Source organism: Vidua macroura, chromosome 13 (genome assembly GCF_024509145.1).
Source record: "Vidua macroura isolate BioBank_ID:100142 chromosome 13, ASM2450914v1, whole genome shotgun sequence".
NCBI lineage: Eukaryota > Metazoa > Chordata > Aves > Passeriformes > Viduidae > Vidua > Vidua macroura.
In genome coordinates this window covers 17819599-17843406 of record NC_071583.1, presented here as the reverse complement: position 1 = coordinate 17843406, position 23808 = coordinate 17819599, and the positions used below count along the sequence as shown (strand labels likewise).

At 42.2% G+C, this 23808-nt stretch overlaps 1 protein-coding gene across 5 annotated transcripts in view; it reads right to left on the bottom strand.

Moving 5' to 3' along the window:
* The window catches only part of ATP2B2 (ATPase plasma membrane Ca2+ transporting 2), a 399188-nt gene extending 375593 nt beyond the window's left edge, over positions 1 to 23595 (bottom strand). For 2 of the 5 annotated variants that reach the window (XM_053989799.1, XM_053989800.1), the window contains exon 1: positions 23533 to 23595. The gene's annotated coding sequence lies outside the window, so the exon portion shown is untranslated. The remainder of the gene's footprint in view (positions 1 to 23532) is intronic. The other 3 variants (XM_053989798.1, XM_053989801.1, XM_053989797.1) reach the window with 2 other exon arrangements.
* Positions 23596 to 23808: the final 213 nt, after the last annotated feature.

Sequence of the window (23808 nt, the reverse complement as noted above, 5' to 3'; positions counted from 1 at the left end):
TCTAGAAATCAGTCATATCCACCCAAAGAGAAAAATGTTCAAGGCAGAGCCACCAAGTGATTTATAGCTGGTGGCATTACTTCATTTAAATAAAACACTCATTTAACATCCCAGCAGTGATTCTTTCAAGCTGAACTTACTTTTCTGTAAGAATTATTAACCAGAGAAAACATTTTTCCCCTTTCAACCATACCACCTCAATCCCCTTCTTTTTTTTTTTTTTTTTTTTTTTTTTTTTTTTTTTTTTTTTTTTGTATTTTGTTTCTGGTGGGGGGAAAAAAATTCTCCTATAAACTAAAATTGTAGAAAAATAGGAATTATAGGAAAAATATTGTATCAGCAAAATACCAGCTATCAGGTAATGATAGGAGAAGAACTCAAGAGGAACAATAACTTCCACTGTCTCTGAGAGTAGGTTGAGAAGACATTACCTTCCATCTTAGCATTTTCCATCTTAGTGTTACCTTAGCACCAAAGACAAGGCAAGACAACAGATTATTCAGATTACTGTGAATAACTAGAAAATGACAAGAAGCTGTGCACAGGAGTTTCATGGAGTTTAGGAGACCGTGGTACAATGCACTAGGAAAAAACCACATTCCCATCAGTGTATTATTTCTTTCATATTAATGGGCATGGATAAAAAGTTTCCAAGTTGAATCCTTGGTAGTGCAAGTGAAAATTGAATTTGGGAGCAGGAAAAGGCACACAGGGAGTGTTTTTTGTACCGTGGACATTTGTCACATTGGAAGTGGCCCGAAAGGCCAAGTACAAGCTGTAAGGAATGGTTATGAGTCGTGTCCCTGCTTGCCAGAGGATGCCAGGCTCTGAGGGAAGAGTCCTGGGAAGAATTCGGTGCTGGGATCACCATTTTCCATCCAGGGGTTAAAACAGAATTTGCCTTATGGGACAGTGAGTTCTGCATTTTCTCCTGAACCCAGTCTGAGACAAGTTTGACCAGAAGGCTCTTTGGTCACTCACAGTGTGAGCCAGGATCACAAACACGGCAAACCAGCTCAGCTCTCTCAATTCCAGAGACAAGAGACTGGGGATCAGGTGAGTGTGCACTGCAGAACCTTTTCAACCACAGCATCTGGAAGTGCTGCCATCAATTAATTTCTTCTCAGAAAGGTTCTGAGGAGGGGAAGGAGTCAGCACATGAACCCTACACAGGCAGCACAAGTTATGCTGGAGAAAATCCAAGTGCAGAGAAGGGAAGAAAATGCCTGTTCTGGCACCTGTAACACTGACCCCATATTCCAGCCGAGCTCTGACCCTGTGCATAACATGAGTGCCTTCAACAGCTGCCACAAGCCTCAGCAGACAGGCAGTGTAGGCAGCACCAAGAGAATTTGCTTTCTGAAAAAAACCTTTTCATGAGAAATTTGCCACTTGAACTCCCTCAGACTTCTACTGTACCTGACTGCATTATCTAGACCAGCTCCAATAGGACTGACAATCTACACTGAGCAATCTGAGGTGCAGAATTTCCCCAGGAAACAGAATGTGGGGGGTTTATGCCTCCTTTGAATAAGCTGAAGCAGTAAACTTTATTCCAGGCAAGCCCCAGGTTTATAAAAACACCAAGAAAAACTAACGAGCAGCCTGCTAACACAAAACACTCCTGCAGTCCAAAGGCACAGAGCACTCGTTTGGAGAATGGAGCAGCTGAGAGGAGCTGAGCCCCAGGAAATGCACTATATCCTTCATTCCTTCTTGTGCACAGCACAACAAACACAGAGCACTCTGCAGGTGCTGCCGGCCACGGAGATCCAACCCTCCACACACTTTGTGCATGGGGACAATTATTCAAAGAGATCTGCAAGAAAATGACAGAAAGGGCTGTGCAGTTCCCGTATACAAACAAATAAATCTCATTCTCTCCAGCCACTCTCCCCAGGATCAGACTTTTTAAACTCATCTTCACTATGGCAGCTCTTAATTTCCCCGTGCTTTGTCACTCCCTTATGAAGCTCCAGCAGTGGCACATGGTGCACCTGGTGTTAGAGCCCACAAATCAACACACATCCCCCTAAATAAGAAAATAACAACTCACTGTTTAAAGAAAACACACGTGCAGCCAAATTAGGAGAGTATTTTCCATATTCCCACTCCAGCCCTCTTGCAATGATTGTATTTCAAAGTACTGCAAGAACCTAAGGAAATTGAGCTCCTTATCTATAAAAACTACTGTACTTCTTTTCTCAAAGATTTGTCTCCAACAACAACCAAACGTCACATGAGTGAAAGTCTGAATGATATTGCACTCATGTGATTCTGTTTCTATGCAGGCTAAACCTCTCTTTTCTGTTTTGCATGACTCCACAAGCTTTTTTGAGATTTAAGAACTAATCCTATTTCACCAAAACATTTTTTTTTTTTTTTGCCTCAGATCCAGTTCTCCCCTCTCCCATTTATTGGCAGTGAAATTTTTGATTCCTTTCAGTTTGCAGGCAGAGGAATATGGGGAAATGCATTTACATTTTTCAAGAACTTTTGGAGAATAAGTAAAGGACACTGATTAAAGCTCTTATGAGAATTTTAGGTCTTTAAATCTGTGTCTGTAGGTGTTTTGTTTTGGAGATGAGGCACTTCCAGCAGTGTGGCACATTAGAGGAGGATTATTCCCAATGTTCATGAAAAAGAAGTGTATCAGCATTTACTAGAGCAAGCACTCACTGCCCACCACACACTTCTGCCAGGGATTTTTTCTGACAGCTTCCACTTCCACTGTTTGACTGTGGGGTTTGGGAACATTATACAACTCCTCTACACTTCCCTTACAATCCTGTTGCTCCATTCTTTGGAATTACCTCCCAACACAGAGGCAATGCGAGCAGCATTTTGCCACAGTATTTTCTGAGTTATCTGGTAGCCATTCCTCCTCTCTGTTAGGCCTAGAGGTGTCTGGGAAATATTTCCTGAAGTAAATTCTAGTTCAGTCTTCTAGAGAAGTAATTTATCCTTGGCTGTTCTTGTGATAGTTCAAATATGAAAAAATAAAACTCCTTTTTCTTTTGGATCTTGGTGTAAAACATACCTGCAGAGTCTGAAGGTACCAGCAAAACTCTGGTCCCATTTCTCCCATGTAGCACTGGGAGACAAAGTTAATTGGAAGGCTGGGTAGAAAAACCCTGATAGACAATATTGATCATCTGCAGGAGTTAGTGGGCTGCAAGGGGTGTGGAGAATTCTCAGCAGAACTTTCTCTATATAACTCACACTATTTCTCCTTTCCTTCATATTTGGAGACCTTGAGCAGATCCAAGGATGAATCATTCTTAGAGTTGCAGCTACATTACAAGACTGTGGCAATCAGTGATGCCATTTCAGTGATTTACACAGGCAATTCTTCTCCAGAAGGAACAGGGAAAGGAAAAGTGCTGTGATGAGCTCATTGCACAGCAGAAGATTTTAATGAAAGGAAAAGAACGAGAAGCCCAGGCTGAGCCAGGAATATGCCCAGATGAATATGCAAATGAGAAACTTGTGGGCAGACATTTTCTCTTGATTTTTTGACAAATAGTATCTGGCCTGTGAAAAGCCTGCTTAAGAGCAATGTTAGGCAGGGCTGTGGGAGAGCCTGGAGATCAAAGGAGGAAGATTTTGCATTTAAAACCAGGAATGATGATTAACATTAACAGATGAGCATTAATATACACAGAATTGTCCAGAGCAAATGACAGAAATGCCACTGAGCACTATGGTCAGTGGTGCACAAGAGGAGGCTGAAACTCTGTACATGCACCTCTTCTCATCCTCTACCACTTGAAATTTAATTCCAGCCACTCTTCATAAAGTATTTCTTCCAAAATTAAGCTATTTTAATCCAAGTCTGCAACGGCAGAATTTCTAACTACTGTAAAACGAACAAACAAAAAGCTTTTAGACTACTTATCAGATAAAAGCACATATGTTGCTATTCCTATACAAATCATAAATAGCACATACAGCTCCTGCAATAACCAGTTGGTGGGAAATGTCCTGGATGAAGAAATAGCTGCACTTATTTCAGATGAAAGCCCCTGCCACAGAGCACAGGTCTGCTCTAATCTGAATTATGGATGTGTGCTTTTCTTGATGAACCTAAAAATAATACACACTTTAGACTTGTAATCCATTTAGAGAATTAGAATATGAACAAATACAGACATCTTCGATTTTCTCCTTTCACTCCTCAGGGAGGGGTTATCCATATCACTCATCAAGCAGCATGCTGGAAGCAAATGGGCTGAGTTTTCTTGAGAAGTCCAACTGCAGCTGACTGAAAACCTCACTAAAGAGCATGTCACTCCTCCAAATGACATTCACTTAGCACAGGAACATTTCACAGAAGTCAGAGGGATCAGTGATAATACAGCCAGCAGGAAAAATTATGGTTGTCTTGGGGAGAGCTGGGCAGTGCAGGAGCAGGAGAAAGAGGTCATGACTAAAACCAGTTCCCACTTAAGTCATATTTGACCAAGAGGCTAAGCTGGGGAAAAATGTGAGAGCAAAAATTTCAGAATGTAAAACATCTCATTTTGAAATCCAAGCAAAATGCTTCTTTTTTGACAACTTAATATTTCATGTTAAAATCTTTTATATGGTTAAATTTTCATTTCGAAATTCACCTAAATTCAAGGAAATCTGGAAAACATTTCATTTTAATTGAGCTGGTAAATATTTTAGGCCGAAAAGCAAATCCTTATGCAGTGTTTTGCCAACAATCCTGTAATTGTCACTTCAGTTCAATTCTGGTTTTGTTTCTTTCAAAATTTTTGTTTCAATCATTACAAATATGAAAGCAGACAAAATTTACCAACTTTATCCAAGGGATAAATCACAGGGCATTTAGTCCAGTGTGGAATGCAAGTCTGCTCCTCACAGCTGGGTAAAATCATCCCCTGAGATCCTGCAGGGGCCACACAGGTAGCACAGGGACACGGTCAGCAGCTGGTACCTGTGCTGGCAGGCAGAGCTGACAGGAGTACCAACAGGTGTATTAACAGGAATATTAACAGCTAGGCAGGTAAAAGTATATTCCAGGACTCAGTTGCATTCACCTTCTCAAACCCAAAGCTTCAGCAGGGATAAATAAAGCAAAGGATTTCCATTATTCTGAACAGCCATGCCTAAATATATATAGTAGTGAAAGGGCAAAATATAAAGGCTTCTGCCTCCAAGCTCTCAGTGAGGAATCCAGAGAAAGGAAGGAACAAGAAAATAACCAACATTTCTGTTGGTTTGCTTGGTTCTGAGCTCTTCTCTTGCAGCCTCCTTCTTCCCCAACAATTAGCATTTGTACTTTGATTCCTTTGTGCATACTTTGGAATGCTGCAGAGAATTAATATTTCAGCAAGGCTAAAAGGTTGTACAGCCTGCAGTCTCCTACTTACCTAGAGCAGGGCAGTCCCAGAGGGCAGCAGTTCCACACAGAGCCCTCCAGCCCAGGAGGGGAAGGGCCCCTTCCAAGAACGAGAAAGCAGCTCAGTCATTATTCATTTTTATTGCAGTGGTACTCATGCACTGCATAAATATTATTTTTGTCTCAGTAGTCTCTTGCTCAACCTACAGGATGCCCATTAGTGATCACTTGCTAATCTTATTTTTAGTTCTCTGCTTTAAACATCTATTTACTGGCAAACTGGCCAAGGTCCCTTTACCCACTGAATGGGCCAAGCATTGCATTTCATAAGAGCTAAATTATATTTATTCTTTCTGTTAATAGCCTTGAAACAAAAATGTGAAAACCCAAAACAGATTAGAAAAACAGAAATCTAAATACACATATACAAAAGTCTATGCCCACATGCAAATAATAAATATGAATAATATTTCTATAGTGTCTAGGAAAGATAACATTTTTGATCATGGTGCTGTATACATAAATGCCAAACATTTAGCAAGATGCAAGGGAGACACACAAATCAATTTCATACAAAACAAAATATTTAAATGCCAAGAAAGTGCAATGTATTGCTAATTTTCACAGTCACTTCCACTATGTTTCTATGCTCAGACATGAAATGACATCTTCCAGAACAACACTTAGCCTACTGCCCCTAAAACAAGCCAATAGAAGAAAACATTCATTTTGTGCCCCAGGACACAGAAAACAGGAAGATTATTTGCTCTGGGTAGTAATTAGATGGTACTGAGGACAGCATGTGTGTGTTTATGGGCATGTACACACTCACCATTTACCCCGAGTGGTAATTAAATGATTTAGTGTTCCTGTGCACACACACTTATCTTGGCCAAATCAAAGAGCCCTGAAAACCAGATCAGACAGACAGGAAAATCAGCTAAGAGCAAGACCAAATGCACCAGGTTTTAGGCTTTCCTAAATCTGTCACGGCTGAAAAGTTTGCAATTAATACTTGGTAACTCTTCAAACAGCACAGTCCTGCCTTGGCAACTGTAATTCATAAGGCCTTTGAGTCATTTGAACACTTCCATAGAGGTTTATCCCCTCTGCTCATACAAGCCATAATTCTTCTCATTCACATCACTTCCTTGAAAACTTGGCATTTCTAAATTTGCCCGTGATGCCGTGAAACATCTTGAATCATTGACGTGGGGTTAACAACGGGACTGGAGCAGCCCTAAACCAAACTAAGGTTACAATCTTTGCTAAAAGGCACTGACAGATTTACAGCAAGCCCTAAAGCTTTGCTGTGCTGGGACTGCTTGCACTTCCGAGCCAGTTACTCCTACCCAGAAAATCAATTTGAGAGTCAGCGCACACCAAGTGACTCCATGGAGAATTCTTGTGTCTGTCTTCAAACCCATTTATTTATACAGCAATTAAATGTCTCTATAATTACATTTTATAAATGTTTATAGCTCATCTTGCAAAACAGCTACATAAAGAGGAACTATACTGAAAATTAAAGGTACTTAATGCACACTAAAAAGCAGAAATTTAAGGGAAAGTTTTGTTTTTTGCAAGAACTGTGAAGGAAGGAGAAACAGACTGTCCATCTGCACAGACTCAGAGATCAGGTCACCATTAGAAATAAGATGTATGGAAAAAGCTGTTTACATATTCAAGAGCTTGGAATTGCATTCAGCCCTAATTGCCATGTTCCCACCCTACTGTGGTTGAGTAACTGCTTTCTCCTCTGCTTCTTTGTGGGAGCTGCAGAAGATCACATCATCAGGAGGGTGGGCAAAAGAAGAACATACTGAAGTTTCCTAAAAAACCTTTGCAATTAAGATGTGATTTTGACACACACTACTAATGCCTCTGCCTAACAATATCATTGTTCTTGGTAACAGTGCTTATTTTCAGGTAAGTATTTTGTCCACTGTATACTTTATATACTATTTGTCGAAGATAACATTTATTCATATTACTTTTAATTTCTCTAATGCAATAACATGGCAGAAGATTGTTAATTTGTACTGCATATTGACCTTCTGATGGCCATGGGAGAGACTTTATAAACTACCAGATTTAGAAAAACACTTCTGGTGAAGAAAAGCATTGATTAATCAGAAACACCAAAGCACACAAACAGTGAGGAGATTTCAAGCACACCCACCCAGTTCAAAGGCACTTAGGAATGTGCCTTTATCTGCATTTTGCCTGCAGTCCCCAGATCACTGAAGAAATGGAAAAAACCATACCTGGAGTAAGTCTGGACAGGCAGACAGGAGAGCATCTCAGCTCTGTTTGTCATTCTCCCTACAAAGGTCTCTTAAGCAGTTGCCCATCTTCAGTTACGCAGGAAAAAGAAAACCCAGCACAAAAATAGCTGCAGATAAACCTCTGCCACTCCCCTCTGCTTCTGTGAGGGTTTTTTGTGGAGTTTTAGGCATGATGGCCAGTGAAGGCTTTGCCTCATCAGCTGCCTCTTCCTCTTATTCCTCTCAGAATTCACTCATGTCAACAATTCAACAAAGACATTTTCAAAAGGTTCTCAACATCTATGACCTTATTTTTCTTTTTATCCAGTTCTCGGAGTAATTGGGCTATCTTCTACCTGAGCTGAGATTAAAAAAATCCAACAACAACTAAGAATATTTTCCACCCATCTCACACCACCAACTTTTCTCTTGGTCAGGGCATCTCCCTCACTTGCCCTGGCCTGGCTGCCTCAGGTAAATACTCAGCTCCTGTGGCCTATTCAAGCCCAGCTTTCTAAATACTGATTTTTTTTTTTTTTTTCCCAGTTTCCAGTGCTGCAAGTCAGGGGCAGTGAAGCTGGATGCTGAGGGATGCAGACACTGAGCTCTTCCACACCTGGGAGTAACTGCAGACTCAGCCAAGGATTTCCCTGCACGCTCCTCTGAAAGAGCCCTGGGAACACAATTCATTTTTTATGCCTTCATCCGCTTCACAAAGTCATCAGAGCTGAAACTTCTCCCAGTGCAAAGACCCCCAGTGCACTGAGCTCTGCTGCCTGCAGAGATCCTTGTCGTGTTTGTAGCACAAGCACACACAGAAATCATCCAGGCTGTGCTGAAAAACCAGCTCAGGTGGGATCCTGCCACCCCTGAGGATAGACACTATAGGATATCCTAACCTGGGACTAGCTAATTTTATACCCTTATTGTTCCCTAAAAAGTATTTTGCATACAGAAAATGTTATTTTTAAAAGGTGAATCTCTGAAAGTTTAAGCCTGCAATTAGAGTTACTGTTTGGAGGATTTATTCCAACACCAGTTTCTGCTTGCCATAATCACACTGAAATTCCCTGTAACATAGCTGATAAGAATGGTTTATTCATGGGGCTTCAAGACTAAGTTTGAGATTATCTAACAGAACCTGGGATTAAATTTCTATAGAAAAGAACTCTCTTTTTTAAATACAGGAAAATACTGAATGCTCCTACTTGATTTCTGTAATCTGCTCTAGTACAACAGCACCACAGAGCACACCAAGGATTCAACTTAATATGCTCTTTCTTCATTTTCAGCTCCTTTTCTCAAGTTCATTAAATGATTCTGTGTCTGTAAACCTGCTGGCAACTGGATACTCCACCTTCCTGCACTTCCTGCCCCAGTGAGTTTAAATGCTATTTTTCACTCTCAATTGAACATTAAAAGGGCAATGATACACTCTAGGAATTTGATGCTGCTGTATTAATGCTGACTACTGTAGCAGAGAACTGGCTTCCAAAGCAGCCCCAGAATTATCCTGTAAAGACATTATTACCAAGAAATTGAAAAAAAAAAATCCTAATCTGGTCATTCCTTGTAAAAATGAGGAAGTAGGAGGAAAAATTGATGGTTTGTTTCTTTTTAAGTCAACATCTGAGGAATTTTAAAATATTTTTCTACACAATTACAAAGGATTTTTCAAAAGGAAAGTCAAAGAAAAAAAAAAAAAAAAGAAAAATTTGGTTTTGCAGTATAATCTGATTCCAGCAACTACAACTTACAGGAAAATATCACATATGATGGAGATGATGCAGAGAAAACCTTGTGCCAGAAACAGAAAATTAATCAATTTAGTAATCTGTGTGTGTCATCAGGGCCAAATACTCATCTATAAAAAGCATCTATTTGGTGCCTCATTGGCTCCAGAACTCCAGCACCATCCTCACTGAATCTGGTGTCTTCTAAGATCACATCTCCAGCCTGCCTTCCTATTTATAGCTGGACAGGGTTTCACAAATATTTATAGATAGGAAGTGCTTCACAATTACAAGTTCCTTGTACTTCCTACTTCAACATACACAAAAACTTATTTGCCCTCAGAAAGCCAAGACATTATTATGCACATTAATAAGCATCTTAGGAAGTACATATTTAATATATGATGCATTTAAATATAAGTCGTGACCTTATAATGATCTCACACAACTATTCATATAAATAACAAATGTTATTTATATAAATAGTTATTTAACAACAACAGTGTTGTGTTATTTCTGTGAATCCAGCAAAGATTTCCACAGCTGGACTAATCTGTGAAGAACTTCAATTCCTACCAACCCTGGTGATGCTAAAAGAGCATCTTGGATAACAAAATGGAAAAAAAAATATTAAAGAGAGAGAGGAAAAAAAAACAACTTGAAAATACGCTGAGTATCTCAGACCAAAGCTATTTTGAGCACTGTCACTGCACCTTCAACAACTACAATGTGCTGGGTGAGGATGAGAAAAGTGAGTACAAAAAGCTGCCATCAATCCTAAAGCACGAGCCCAGCACAGGCACACAGGAGCTGGAACGTGAATGTGGCCAAAGGAAACCTGCCCTCCACGTTCAGGAGGAATTGGAAATGAGCAAATAAATTGCTCTGAGTTGACAGATCCATTTTTTCTCCCTCAGAACTCTCTTTCCCTCCTGTATCCTATGCACAGCCCTGTGTGTGCATTCCCATATTCCCTTGTAGGTTGTCTGGGACAGAAGGGAAGGATGGAGGGAAAAGCCACGGATTTGGGGGAAGGGGAGGACTCACAGCCAAGGTTCCAGGTCACCACTGCCTTGCAAGTTGATTACTGAACCCATCACTAATCTACTGCACAATGCAATTTGATTTCAATTTCCCCAGGAGCTGGAGGAAGGGAGAGAGCAGAATGCATCCAGGTGATGAAGCCCTGCTTAGGGTAAGGTCTGCTGAAAGCTTTCTGCAGAAAAAATGCACAGAAGGCACTGCAAAGGAATTAATGACTGATCATGTTTCCCTGATGAAATATTTTTGTTAACTAAATAAGCATGACCATTTTGTTCAACTTTGTTCGCAAAACCCCCTAACACATACAAAATTCTGTCTTTGAAAAATGGTTTTTTTTTTCCTAAAAGGAACAGAAGGCAATTCCATTTCTTGGATAATTTTTCTTGATAAAAATTATGAACATTTTTGTATTGAAAATTAGTAATGGTACTTTATATATAGCTTAAAATATTTTCCCTTCTCCTGGAGGCAAGACATAAAGGCCTCTGGCACCACCATTGACCAAATAATGAAAGAATTTATTTGCCATGCAGCTTTAACAAAACAGCTCTGGAACATTTAATTAAAAACGCTGCAGTTCTTTTCAGCAAAGAGGAAGCCTGACAGAGAGTTATACTTTGCAGGACTCCTTTGCTTCATTGCATGCACATTTCAACATCAGACCATCAAATACTTCACCAGTTTATTTCCATTCTAATCTGTCATTTCCCTGGCAATATCCTACTGGAAGTTACTCTCTCTGCATATTTCACAAAGACCAGCTCATTCGTTTCTTGTCCACCAACCTGCTTAATTACATCCCATAGTGAAACTCCATTCTAACAGAAGTTATGTGTCATTCTACAGCCTGATTTTGGTGTTTTGATCCCGTTTCTAACAGACATTTTGATCCTTGGTACAGAAAGCGCCACTCACACAGTTTGAAGCTCACAGAGATAAATCCCATTTTGTGTACCTCAAAGTGCCAAGTGCAGCCCATGGAGCCAGAGCCCATCCTGACACTGGCCAGGATTTGTATCAGCCCAAAATGGCCCTTCCTCAATGCTCTGTCTGCCCTAATCAAATAGAATGTAAAGCAACAAGGGGCTTTCACTCAAATATTTACAGAGGAGTGTTTTTAATTATAGAATTGAAAAATTTCAACTATTGCACTGGGGAGATTTACATGAGCTTATTATGACTTTATAGACTTGATCTGGTTTAAATTATGAAAGCCTTTTATAACTTCCTACATAAGGATCCAGATTAGAATTTCTTTAATCAGCTCAAATGTATAACATTTGAATTAACCATTCTTACAGTGTGCTTTTCCTGGTAGAGATTTAGAGCACCCCCACAAAACAGGTACACAGATTTGCTCAACAGAGAAACACTGAAGTAAACAAAGCCCCAGCACTGTAATTGACAATCAGCACCAGGTATGACTTGGGCTCTACAGACTTCTTTTTAAACAGCCACAATTCTTCAAAGAATATTTTTGAAAGTGGTCTTCTAGATCCATTTGACAGATATGTGTGTGTTTGTGTATATGTGTATATATATCCACTAAATCATCTTGGTAACTATTTCATCAAAACATCAGAACATTTTTTGATAAACCTTTGCTTTATCAGAAGTCCAACCACTCATTAGTTAAACCAGATTTCCAGTGGAAAGAAATTTTTTAAGAATTATCCCAGCTGTGAAGGTGACAGATAACCAATATTCTGAAATGCATTTGGGGAATCTTGGGCTGATTAACTTTGCGTGATCTGAGATGTGAAAGCTGCACTGTCAGTCAGAGCAGGGACTTAGGGCAGGTTTCTCAAAAGCCAATCTGTACCTCAGAATCCCTGATGAGGGACTGACACACTAAAGCTTCCATCTCAGTGGAAATGTAAGTTTTACAACCTTCATATTCCTACAAATGAAAAAAAAAAAAAAATCTGTTTCACTGTATATATCCATGCTGTAAAAAAACAGGATATATTGTATTTTCATTATTTTCACCTGATTGAGACACAGTTTTTAATTCTCACTTTCTGATGGATCCAGCCAGCCACAACAACCACTGTGGAATTTATGTGGAGCCTTTCCAGAGACAAGATGACTAAAAATAGCTGCCAATAATCAGGATCCATGTAGAGTAATTGTATAGTGGGCAATACTTTGAAAAACTGAAATGGTAAACTAGATTTCATTATAACAAAAGAGATGGTATTTTTTGAGAAATTAGGCCTTTGTAAGAGATCTTATGTAGGCAACCCTAAAACTGAGATCCAAGTGGTTTTTAGATGTACCTGAAGACTCCTTGGGAGTGTTAACAGGGATACCTGGATGGAGAAGCCCCTGCTCTGATCTCCTGGGTGCAGCTGCCTCACTGATGTCGGCAGGAAAATCCTCACTGCATCACTTTTACAAAGAAAATGGAAATTCACTTTAGTGGATAATACAGGTCCTACTATCACAAAAGCAGCAGTTCTTAACTCTGATCAAATGGCAAACAACACAAGAACACAACTGTTGCAATATCAGAACACAACTGCTCTGCAATACTTTCATGCCCAGCAGTTCTCCAAGTTAATTGGTCAATGCACAGTGTCAGAAATTTCCTATAAAACACTGTCCCACAAAGGCTCCCAGCACACCAGGGGCTGTGGAGGAAAGCACCCTTCTCTGGGGTCAGAAATTTCCTATAAAAGGTTCCCAGCACACCAGGGGCTGTGGAGAAAAGCACCTTTCTCTGGGGTCTGTCGTGCCCCCACAGCCCCTCATTCCACCCAGCACTCAGGCCTGATGTGTAATGCTTTATTCCAGCAGAATTCAAGTGCACATGTAAGTGCTTTGTTGAACAAGGAGGGATTTAGGCATGTGCTTAAGTACTTCACTGAGCTGGGACCAGGCTACTATTTATAGCAAGCTTTTTGTTCCTGTTTTATTGTTCAACACTTAAAGCCATCCTATGGCTTTTCCTGCTGTATACCCTCCCCTCACACAGCAAACCTTTTAGGGCTGCAGTCTTCTTCCAGATGTTTAAAATCAGAATGGATATTATAAGATCCTCCAATTACATATTTTTTTTTCCATCATATTTACACAAATATGAAAAAAAAAAAAAAAGTCAGGCTGAATGGTAGGAAAGTCATGAAGGCAAAAGTTGTATGTAATAACAGGAGGAAAAATCCCATCCCACCCCCAGCACTGAAGCACTCAGAGGAACCAAACATTAACGTGTGCACCCAGAAGTGTTCATTCCAACTTCCCCAAGTGTCCTTTGCTGTGCAATCCTCTGTTCCACGGAGAAATTCAGCAGAGTCACGTCTGAGGCACGATTTCATTGAACTTGAGAAGCCATCAGTGCTGAACAGCCCTTGCTGCTGCAGAGCAGACTGCTCACAGGCACTGAGTGCTGTTGTGAGGATACAGAAACACTTCCAAATGACTTCCAGTTCAACACCAGCACTCTGGGTTTTCACTTAGAAAAATTAATTTCTCCACTGCAGAGGCATCTGGACCTATCAGCTCATCTTTTAGCGTTAATGAACATGTTTACACCAATCCTCGTTTTGATTAATTCATCGTCTTTTCACAGATATTGGTATAAAAACAAAAAAATCCACATCAGCTCAGAAATCTCACAGTGCTCCATCTGCTTTTTTAAAAATACTGTTGTTGTTTTACAGATCTTATGTTCGCCATAAAAACGCACACGGGTCTTCTGCTTTCTGTATTTGTACACGGATTTCCCAGAGACAGCGCCGCGTTTCTGGGATTCCTGCGAGCGCGGCTGGAGAGCAGCGGCGGGATCAGCTGGCATCCCGCAGCCACAGCAGCGGGACGGCGTGCTTCCAGCCGAGCGACAGCGCACCGAAGGGTGTCGAGGAATGGAAATGGTTTGCAGGGAAAGGATTGGTGCTGGTGTTTGCCGAGAACGGAGGGAGAGAGGCGAGGCAGACGGGGAAGGAGCGGGGCGAGCCAGCGGCGGCAGCGGCCGTGCCGGGGAGGGGAGGGCAGGAATGGGATGGGGATGCAAGGACGGGATGGGGATGCAAGGACGGGATGGGGACTGCAGGAAGAAGAGGGATTGCAGGGAGCTACAGAGGGGATACAGAGCCCGTGCTGCACAGCAGGAACAGCCACTTCCCCACTTCCCAAGGAAATCCACCGCCCAGCTCTGCCTGTGGAAACAGAGAAACTCGCTTTGCCTGACTCCTCCTGAGCTCAGGGGGACAGGATCTTACACATCCCTGTAAATAGTTGGACGTGAACAGCACTAAAGAAGGCTCCAGCATCCATTTCTCCTCTAGTTCATGACTTCCAGTTCTGACTGCCAAGATGGATTGAAAGGGGCAAAATCATGCCTCAAAAGCACATTATTTCATCAGAGTGCCCAATAACCCAAAGCCACTAAAATCACAGAGAGAAGCTTTTCCTCATTTTCAGGAGGTACCGAGTCAGACTGCAATAACCTTCAGCTGAATTATTAATGGCAACTTGTAAGCCATTATCATGGAAAGGTCTCTATTAGTCACCAATTTACAGTGTGATTTTCAAAAACATCCAACTTAGGGATGCACAAATCCCATTGACAAGACAATAGGACTTAAAATTCCATTTGGCTTCCATTCCTCCCTTTTTTAAAAATCCTGCCCTTAATACATTAAACCTTCCTACTGCATTATCTATAACTTATTTGACAATCAGGCCATAAATGTTACTTGACAAGAACACAGCCCTTGGTGCTAAGCCTACAAATTCTCTCCCTAGGGCTGGATGAAATTCTAACTACAGGGCATTCAGTTCTAGGCAGGGTCTTCTACTTGAAATGCAAAGGTTCTCAGAAAGGTGTCCTCAAGAAGAACAGCAAAAAAAAAAAAAAAACTGGTATTTTGATGTACAGAATAAACTTGGTTGATTGTGCATATGTAGAACTTATCACACTTCACTTCTACATAAGTAAATGGCTTTACTGCTCTTATTGAATAACATTACAAATATCTTGCACATACAAACTTTGTGCTTACAGCAGCATTTTCTATCCAAAACTCCCAGCAGCTTTACAAGTAGTGATTAGTTAACCCTTGAAGCAGGCATGTTACATGTACAGCTGAATCGTAAATCTGAAGCAACAGCCCACAAGGACAAGCAATGTGTATGGAGGCTCAAAATGTCCCCTAACAAAGCAGGAAACAACACACAATTTGTTCTCCCATCCCATGCCACAGCCCTCACACACCTTTTTTAGTCTTTCCTTGAGCAGGAAACATGGGATATCATCAAGCTGGAGCTGTGCTAGCAGGATAAAGGTATGAGCATGGAAGCATTGCCAAGGCTGCAGCTGTATTTTATTCTGATTAACAGGAAAGCATGGGCTGGGATCTTAAGGGCAGCAATACATTTCAAGTGAGCATTATCACAAGTCAAGAGAATTGACCAGTGACACATTGAAAGGAAGATGTGAAGGAAGCACAAGAAAGAAGGGGAATTCAGGGCAGCAACTTCAGCAAATTCAGTCAAATGATTTGTAACATCTCAAGGAGAGGATCAAGGAATTCAGGAAAATTGACAATTACCAATGAAAAGTGTATAAAATAGTGCAAGAGATTGCCTCAGTGCAGGGGGAATATAGGAAACACTGGAAGAGGCTGTTACAACCTGAATCTTCAAAGGCTTTGACTAGCAGAAGAGATTGTACAGAAGGTGAGACAAGAACATTTGACAAAGAACAAGAATTAGAATGGCACAAACTGCTCAGTTCTGATCCAGATGAGCCAACACACAAAAGGATCAACAACTAATGAGGGACATAAAAAGGGAACAGGAAAAGGATTTATAAATACAACAGAAGTAAGTGGGAGAAAAAGATAAGCAGAGGTTCTAGTATTTAATGGGAAAATAGAAAAAAACAACAGATGGCAAAGAGAAAGCTGAAGCACTCTGTACTTCCTTCATATTCTTTTATGTCTCCATCTAAGGGATAATAAAGAGCAAAAATGTTTCTAAAGTGATTTTCACGGAGAAGACAAGACTAGAGGCCTGAAGAAAAGAAAGAATAGGCTAAAAAGTATCAAAAGAAGCCAGACATACTCAGTCTGCTAGGGAATGATGAAGTTCACCACAGAGTGCTTAAGGAATTACCTAAAGCCATCCCCAAACATTAGCTATTATATTCAATAATGCACAAAGGGAGTGTAGAGCTCCCAGAGGACAGTGGAGAGGCAAAACCAGCGTGCAGCTTGAAAAGGAGAAGCAAGGCTAAACTGAAGAAACTGCAAACCCAACCACCTCCCTTTTACACCACACAGGACACTGCAACAAGCTAAATCACCATGTAGGTACCTCAAGGATTAAGTGCCTGAAAACAATCAGAATGTCCAAGCAATGAAATTTCCTTTTTGATATGGTAACTGGGCTACTACAGAAGGAAACCCCAGCAACAGGCAGTTTAGACTGGCTACAGTAAGGCTTTCTGTAACTGGCCAATGTGGTATTTTCATGGGGTGGAAGGACTGGTAGGAAATTGCATTTTAGTGGGTGCAGTTTTTTCAAAAAAAAAATAAAATCAAAAACCAACCACCCAAATTAAAAGTGATTACTAAAACTCACTACCAATGGAATTCATTTCAGAACTCACTGTACACATTAGAAAATGCCAGGAGAGAAAAATGTGTGTGAAGAAACAGGTAGGGTTCATATCACCTCCAGCTCATGAGCAAACAAGATCAAAATTCAAACTAAAAGCATTGAAGAACTTCTTGAAAAGTGGAGTGCAAGCAGAACAAGTGCAAATCTGAACATCAAGAAAAACACTGAGCAGAGATCAGCTGAGTTCTGTTGGAAGGGTTCTAAAAGCCACAATTGACTATAAGTAAAAAACAGTATAATGGTGTTTTTAAAAGGCATATTTCATGCCAGCATGTCTAACAGGACTGCCACTCAGAGAGTAACCTTTCCATTTTTCTCCACTGTCCAGAAACTTGCAGAACATGAGTGGGAAAAAAAAATTACAAGAAAATTCACAGTAAATGCAACTCTTGTCATCCTATTTAGCTGGGGAGCAATAAATGTCAGCAGTGCCAGGGGGAAATATGAGGGGAGCAGTGCTGGGTCACACAAAAAGCAGTGTAATAGTGTATCTTTGGGGAGAAAACACCCATTAACACCCACCTTCACAGGCCATAATGGCATTTTCGTGTTCCTACTGCTCTTGAATTCTTTAGCACTTGACACAGAACCACCAGGGCTGCTGTATATAACACATCAATTTTTCAGAGTATTTAACCTTTCTAGAAGAATCATTCTACATCTTCCAGATTGATTCTTGTGACATTTTCAAGCTTAACTAAAAAATGGGCCTAGTTCTTGTCAGGGCTTTTGGACACTTTCTGTAATTAATAAAAACCCAATGATGTGGAATAGAACTCTTCCAAGTAAAATTTTAACATTTTGTCTTCATGTAATTACTTTCTACTGTTTATAGGCCAAAACTCACACCAGCCTTTTATTTTTACTTCACATAAACTGATTTAAAGCTTGTAAAATACTTCACACATCAGAAAAATGCTGGTGAATATGCAGACCTTGTAGGCTAAAGCAATGCACTAACACTGCATTTGAACCTAAGACCACAAACTCAGTGCAGCAAAGCAGCTGTAAATACACCTAATAATGCCACCAATTAGTTTTAAATAATGAAATTTCTCCTAAAAACTTCCATTTTGCTTTTCCTGTAACTGTAGGCCAGCCCCTAAAAATGCACATCTCCATTTCCTCAGATGGCAAAGAAGGTAATTCTTAATTCTTCTGGAGTAATTATTTTAAGCTTCAGCAATTGCAAAGAAATCTAATGATAATCAAGCTTGATTATCACAAATCTCCTCATTCATACTTCTGCTTAAAACTATTCTGAAATGCCTATTGGGATACTGTCTAGGAACCCATCATCAACCTATTGGAAGCTTTCAGTATGGGTTACAGAGAACATTTCCTGAAGACACAATTCCTGTTATTTCAAGCTTCTTAAACAGTATTAACCTCTTTAAATAATAACAACAGTACAAAAAAACTTTAAAATACCAAGAAATTACCTGAGTCACAAAAAAAATAGAATGCTGGATCATCTAAAATATGGCCCTATTTTGTCTGCTGTGCTGAATGCAATCACACCTTCCAGGATGGAAGATTTCCCATCAGTGGGAATAACTGCCCCTAATGAAGAATGGCTATTCAATAAGCAGGACAGAATATACAGGATCAGCAAAAACTTTCAAGGTGACTTTTTCTGCACAGGAAAGCTATCCAGAGGCTTGGAATCTCCTGCTCATAATGAGATAACAAAAGGAATGTGCTGGGCATTCGGCTCACTGACCATCCAGAGAAATCCTGTTCACCAGAAAACTCCTGAATCCTAAAGCATTTCATGAAGAGATGCATCTGGAGCAGACAGCAGCTGCAAAATTTTGGCACAATCTTCATCCCTGATGGATGATTTTAGAGTAGGTATAATTTTCATAAGTTCAATACAAGCTATTTGAGCCTTTTTAATAAATAAATCAGGCTAAAGGCAATTCCCCAAACCCTGTGGAATTAATGATTTATCAATCTTAGAAACACTGAACAGAGACAGCTGCATTATTCTGGCTTCACAACGCACAAAAGGTTTTCAAAACTTGAAATGCACATCCAAGGTCACTCTGCTGTGGAGTGTGAGAGGGAAATGTGATTCAGTCTTGCAGCTCCAAATCCTGTCCCTTCAACAATTAACATCAATCCTTGATGAACGTGCAAGCCCCTGTGACAGTTTCTGTGTTTGCACAATCCCACAGCTACATGCAGGCTGAAATACCTCAGAGCACCAAAGAAATTAGGCAGGTCTGGCTCTGAAAAACCCCACTGCTGAGACTTTTTAAAGGCATTCCACCACCCAGGGAAAGAGCTCATTGTGCAAACAGAGGTTCCTGTATTCTGGCACCTGGGCAGCCCAGCACACAGCCCCACGGCTGCGGCTCTCTCACGGAGGTTCAGCTCTTGCACCACACCTTTGCCTTGCCAAGCCTTTGGCACCCCAAACATGGCAACCCCAGAAGCTGGGCAGTTCTTGGGATGTGAATGGGAATACGAGTGATGGAGGGACTGTAAAACCCAGCAGTGCAAGCCTTTGGATCAGAGCAGAGAAAGGCTGGAAACAGATAAATAAACATCCACAAGAGAATTGCTGCTGAGGCACTGAGGGCACTGACCTGAGCAGGCTCTTCAGAAATGCCTTTTCTGCACAATTAAAGGTGTTCAATGAACTCTCCTATTCACACACTTCTCCTATTCACTCTCCTAAAACACACCTCCTATTGCACTAATTAAAGATGTAGCAACCTCTGCCTCCTAGAAATATTTAAAGCTTTTTTTGTTTACATTCCAGTGTGTGGAGGGTGTCCCTGCAGCACACCAATTGTTTTATTTAGGTATTACAAAATATTCAAGAATTCTGAGCATAACTTCCAAAATAGGTGAAAACATGGCCTTTTACATAATGACCTATGTATGATAAATAATGACATAATCATTATTTAAAACCAATGCCCCTTAGATACCAGCCCATGCTGCTGGATTTGGGGTCATCAGCAATATGGCAGTCACACATCCCTTAGATCACATAGATATGAAAAACTGGGCACACCCAGAAAATGGAAGTCTGAAATATTTCACTACTAAATAACTTCAATTACGAAGATGAAACTTTTTTCCGAAGTAGGCTTTGGCAATAAATAAGCCATTCTGATTTAACTGATAATTTTGTAGCATGAATATACCAAGACCAACCTGGATCTCAGCCACTGTGCCACTCATTGCTGCCACCTCTGTCATCCTATTACACACAAATATTTCTTGTTCATCCTCACTTTTCCTTTCTCAAATATTTAATATTTTTCTTTTCAGATAATTAAAACCATTTATCCTTTTGCATTTGCCGCTTCTATTCATAACATAATATGAATTTTTATTTATCTTCTTATAAACTTTTTCTTTCAAAGGACAATTAAGTTCCACTTTGAACACGGCAAATTGCAACCATTTACTGCACAGTGTACATTAAATGTAAAGCTGTTTGGAAACAGAATTCTTATGTCTGACACACACATTCCAAAGATAAGCTTCACCAGAAGTTTGAACTTTGTTCAGATGTTTGTTTTAAAAGACTTCAGCAGCCACACAATTTTGTTTAAATGTAAACATTCACTCTGTTCCCAATTATCTCCTCCACTATCATCTCCCATCAGACTGCCACTAAAACAATCATTTCTCTCTTGTACAATTACTCTGCTTTTTCCTCTGGTCAATGCAGATGACTTTTCCCTAACTGCAGCCCTGAACCTATCCTTAAGTTACAATGGAAGTTTTAGAGTATCAGAATTTCCTTTTTAACCTCACATGCTGCACTTTAAACTGCATACAATAACCAGAATATGCAGGTTTTGTTGATGCAGGTAAACTCCAAGCACTTAGAGGATTACCAATACTCAGACAAACAGTCCAACTTCCCAGTCACATCACTGAAGTTTCTGTGGTAAATGACCTGAGGTTCTTGATAACCAAGGATAAGGAAAGAGACAAATGCACCAGGTTTGACTCAGCCAGCTCCAAAAAGGCAGCAAACACTGTCAGAGGTGCCCGGTGGTGCCTGGTACATGACATGGGACACAGTGGAGACTCACAGCACTCTGAAACAGTGACAAAGGCCAGGAGAGGAGCCCTGAGACATCTCCAACAACAGCAAGCACCTCTTTGGGGAAAGGAAACCCAACCCACTGGCTATGAGAGTGCTCCATTCAGTCTCCACCCTGCACTCCTCCAAACCAAATCCATCAAGGTGACAGCATCACAGGACACCATATAAACATCCCAGTTATCTCCCTGTCTGGAGCTTGTCAAAAACAATAAAAACGTACTTAGCATAATCAGGACATAGACAATTGAATGGTTGAAAGAGTTGGTTGGGATAGTGTCACAGCTGAGACAGCCACAATACACAGAGTATCCCCATACAATTTCAGAAAGCTTCAACACACACACAGTAACACCAGACCTCTTCAGAAGGCTTCAGGTGTCTGCTCACACAGAGTAACATCACTGCAAAGCATCTGCCCTTCTTGTTCTTCAGCCCAGCCTTTTATCCCCTCATGTTCATGCAGTGCCCCTGTGTGCCCTCTGCTCCCTTTGGTGCTTGCTCAGTGCCCCTGGGCACTCCATGGCTCATTGCTGTCAGTGCTGCTCACAGCTGGAGCCACTGGGGATGAGGCTGGGCCAGCCCCATCCCAATCATCACAAACTCTGTGCCTACAGGATAGAGAGACACGCCAGACATTTGGATCAATATCACACTCAATAGCCTGGGTAATCAAGAGGTTGTGGTCCTGGATTTACAGCATGTGAGCAAAGGACAGTGCTGGTAACAGCATCAAGTAGGAATTCAAGGTAACAGAATACTCTGCATTCGTTCCATTAAGTGTTAAAGTGACTATGTTAATACTGACACTAAACTGAACGTTTAATCCATGTTCTTTTGCTTTAGGAAGAGCTTGCAGTAATGTTCACTTTGAAAACGGAGCTTAACGTCAGATCATGAAGTCATTGCAGAGAATACTGAACTGGTTTCTTAGCAAGATACCACAGACAAACCACTTCTCCACAGAAAAGTAACAAAAATGCTGAATCCTCTTTGAGTCAGCACATGAAAATTAGTCACGTGTAGGTGAGGGGACAGGGTCAGAAACAAAGTGCTGCTGAGAACATGACAGTGTGCGTGCAGACCCACTCAAAGAACTGCTTACGTAATCAGGGCTCGCAGTATCTACCAGCCACACACAGTATTCCTTAAAAGATTCCCTTTTACTGTTTGGGAGTTGAGTTACAGCACTATCAACTTTCACACTGTTTAAAAACTTACATTTTAGCTTATTTTGGGAGCAGTTAAGTCCTACTCTACATTGCTTTCAGCTTGCCTATCTTCCCAGCACCTTATCTTGGTACCCATGCTTCTCAAATAGCACTTTACTACAAAATACGCTTTAATTAAAAAGAAAGTAAAGAAAGTATTAGCACAGAATTGGGTTGGTGTAACGTGATAAAAGTGCACAATAAGATGGAAAAAAAAAAAAACCACAAGCAAAAAGAAGGAGCAAGAAATACACAGAAGGAAATAAACTTTTGGACAGTTTAATTCAGCAAACGAGAGGTTTTCTCCACCTACAATACAGGAGGCCTTTCAAAGATACAGAACGGAAGACAGTGCCCCTCCTTTCACGTTTCTAGTACAGTCTCCAAACCAAGATTTCAGCAGAAGGACCCATTATGTTCAGTGACGGTAGGGAAGCACATCTTGACGACATCCATGCCAAGGTGGTGGCGACCGGGACTACAGCGGCCACCTCAGCCGGCATCCAGGGCACCTGCGGGGCTGGTGCACGGCGTGAGCCGGGCAGAGTTACCTCCCGCCGCATTCTCCTCGGGCTTTGAGCCGCTCGAAACGCTCCGCTGGAGTACTGCGAGGCTTTGGAAACTACTGCTTGTAAAACATTTAAATCCCCCCGTGGAAAAGAAGAAAAAAAAACCCGAAAAAGCCCCAACCGGGCCGCAGCGGAGCTCAGCGGCACCGCAGGAGCTGGGCGAGCGCCGGGGACGGCGCTCCCGGGAGGGCTTCTCCTTCCATCAGCCCCGCCGAGGGAGCGGGGCTGCGGGCAACCACCTCCTTGTGACTGTCTCAAATTAATATTTCTAGGAGCAGCGTCACCTCCCGGAACCCGGCGCCCCGAGCGCGTCCCCGGGGCCGCCGGCGGGCAGCACCGGGCTCCGCCGCCGCCTCGCAGCCCCCGGCCGGGGCAGAGCGCGGCCACCGCCGCCTCCCGACCCGTTCCCGTCTCTGAGAGCCCTCCGGGCTTGAGCCGGACCGAGATCAGCGGCTTCCCGCAGCAGCGCAGCCGCTGCCGCCGATCCGCCCGCCCCGCGGAGCCGCCTCCATCCCCCGCCCGAGCGCATCCTCCGGCCGCATCCCGCTGCCCCCGGCACCGCGCCGGGATGGGCTCGGCCCCGGCAGCGCCCCCGCCCCCGCCGCCCCCGTCAAGGTCACCGCGGCTCGGGGCAGCCCCGGGGTCGCCGCTGCCGCTCCTACCTGAGCCGGCGAGCGGAGCGGAGCCGCCGGGAGCGCGGAGCCGCCGCTGTCCCCTCGCCGGCGGCAGCGCCCGGGGACTCGGGCCGCGCACGGCGCCTCCTCCTGCGCCGGGGCCGCTGCGCTGCGCTGGGAGGCGGCGGCTCCGTCAGACTTAGCGGGGAAGCCCTGGGGGGGGGCGGGCAGCGCCTCTCCCCACCCCGCGAGGTGCCGGAGCCGAGCCGAGCCTCCCCCGGCGGGGCTGGGGCTCCCCTCAGCGGGGAGAGGCTGCGCCGCGCC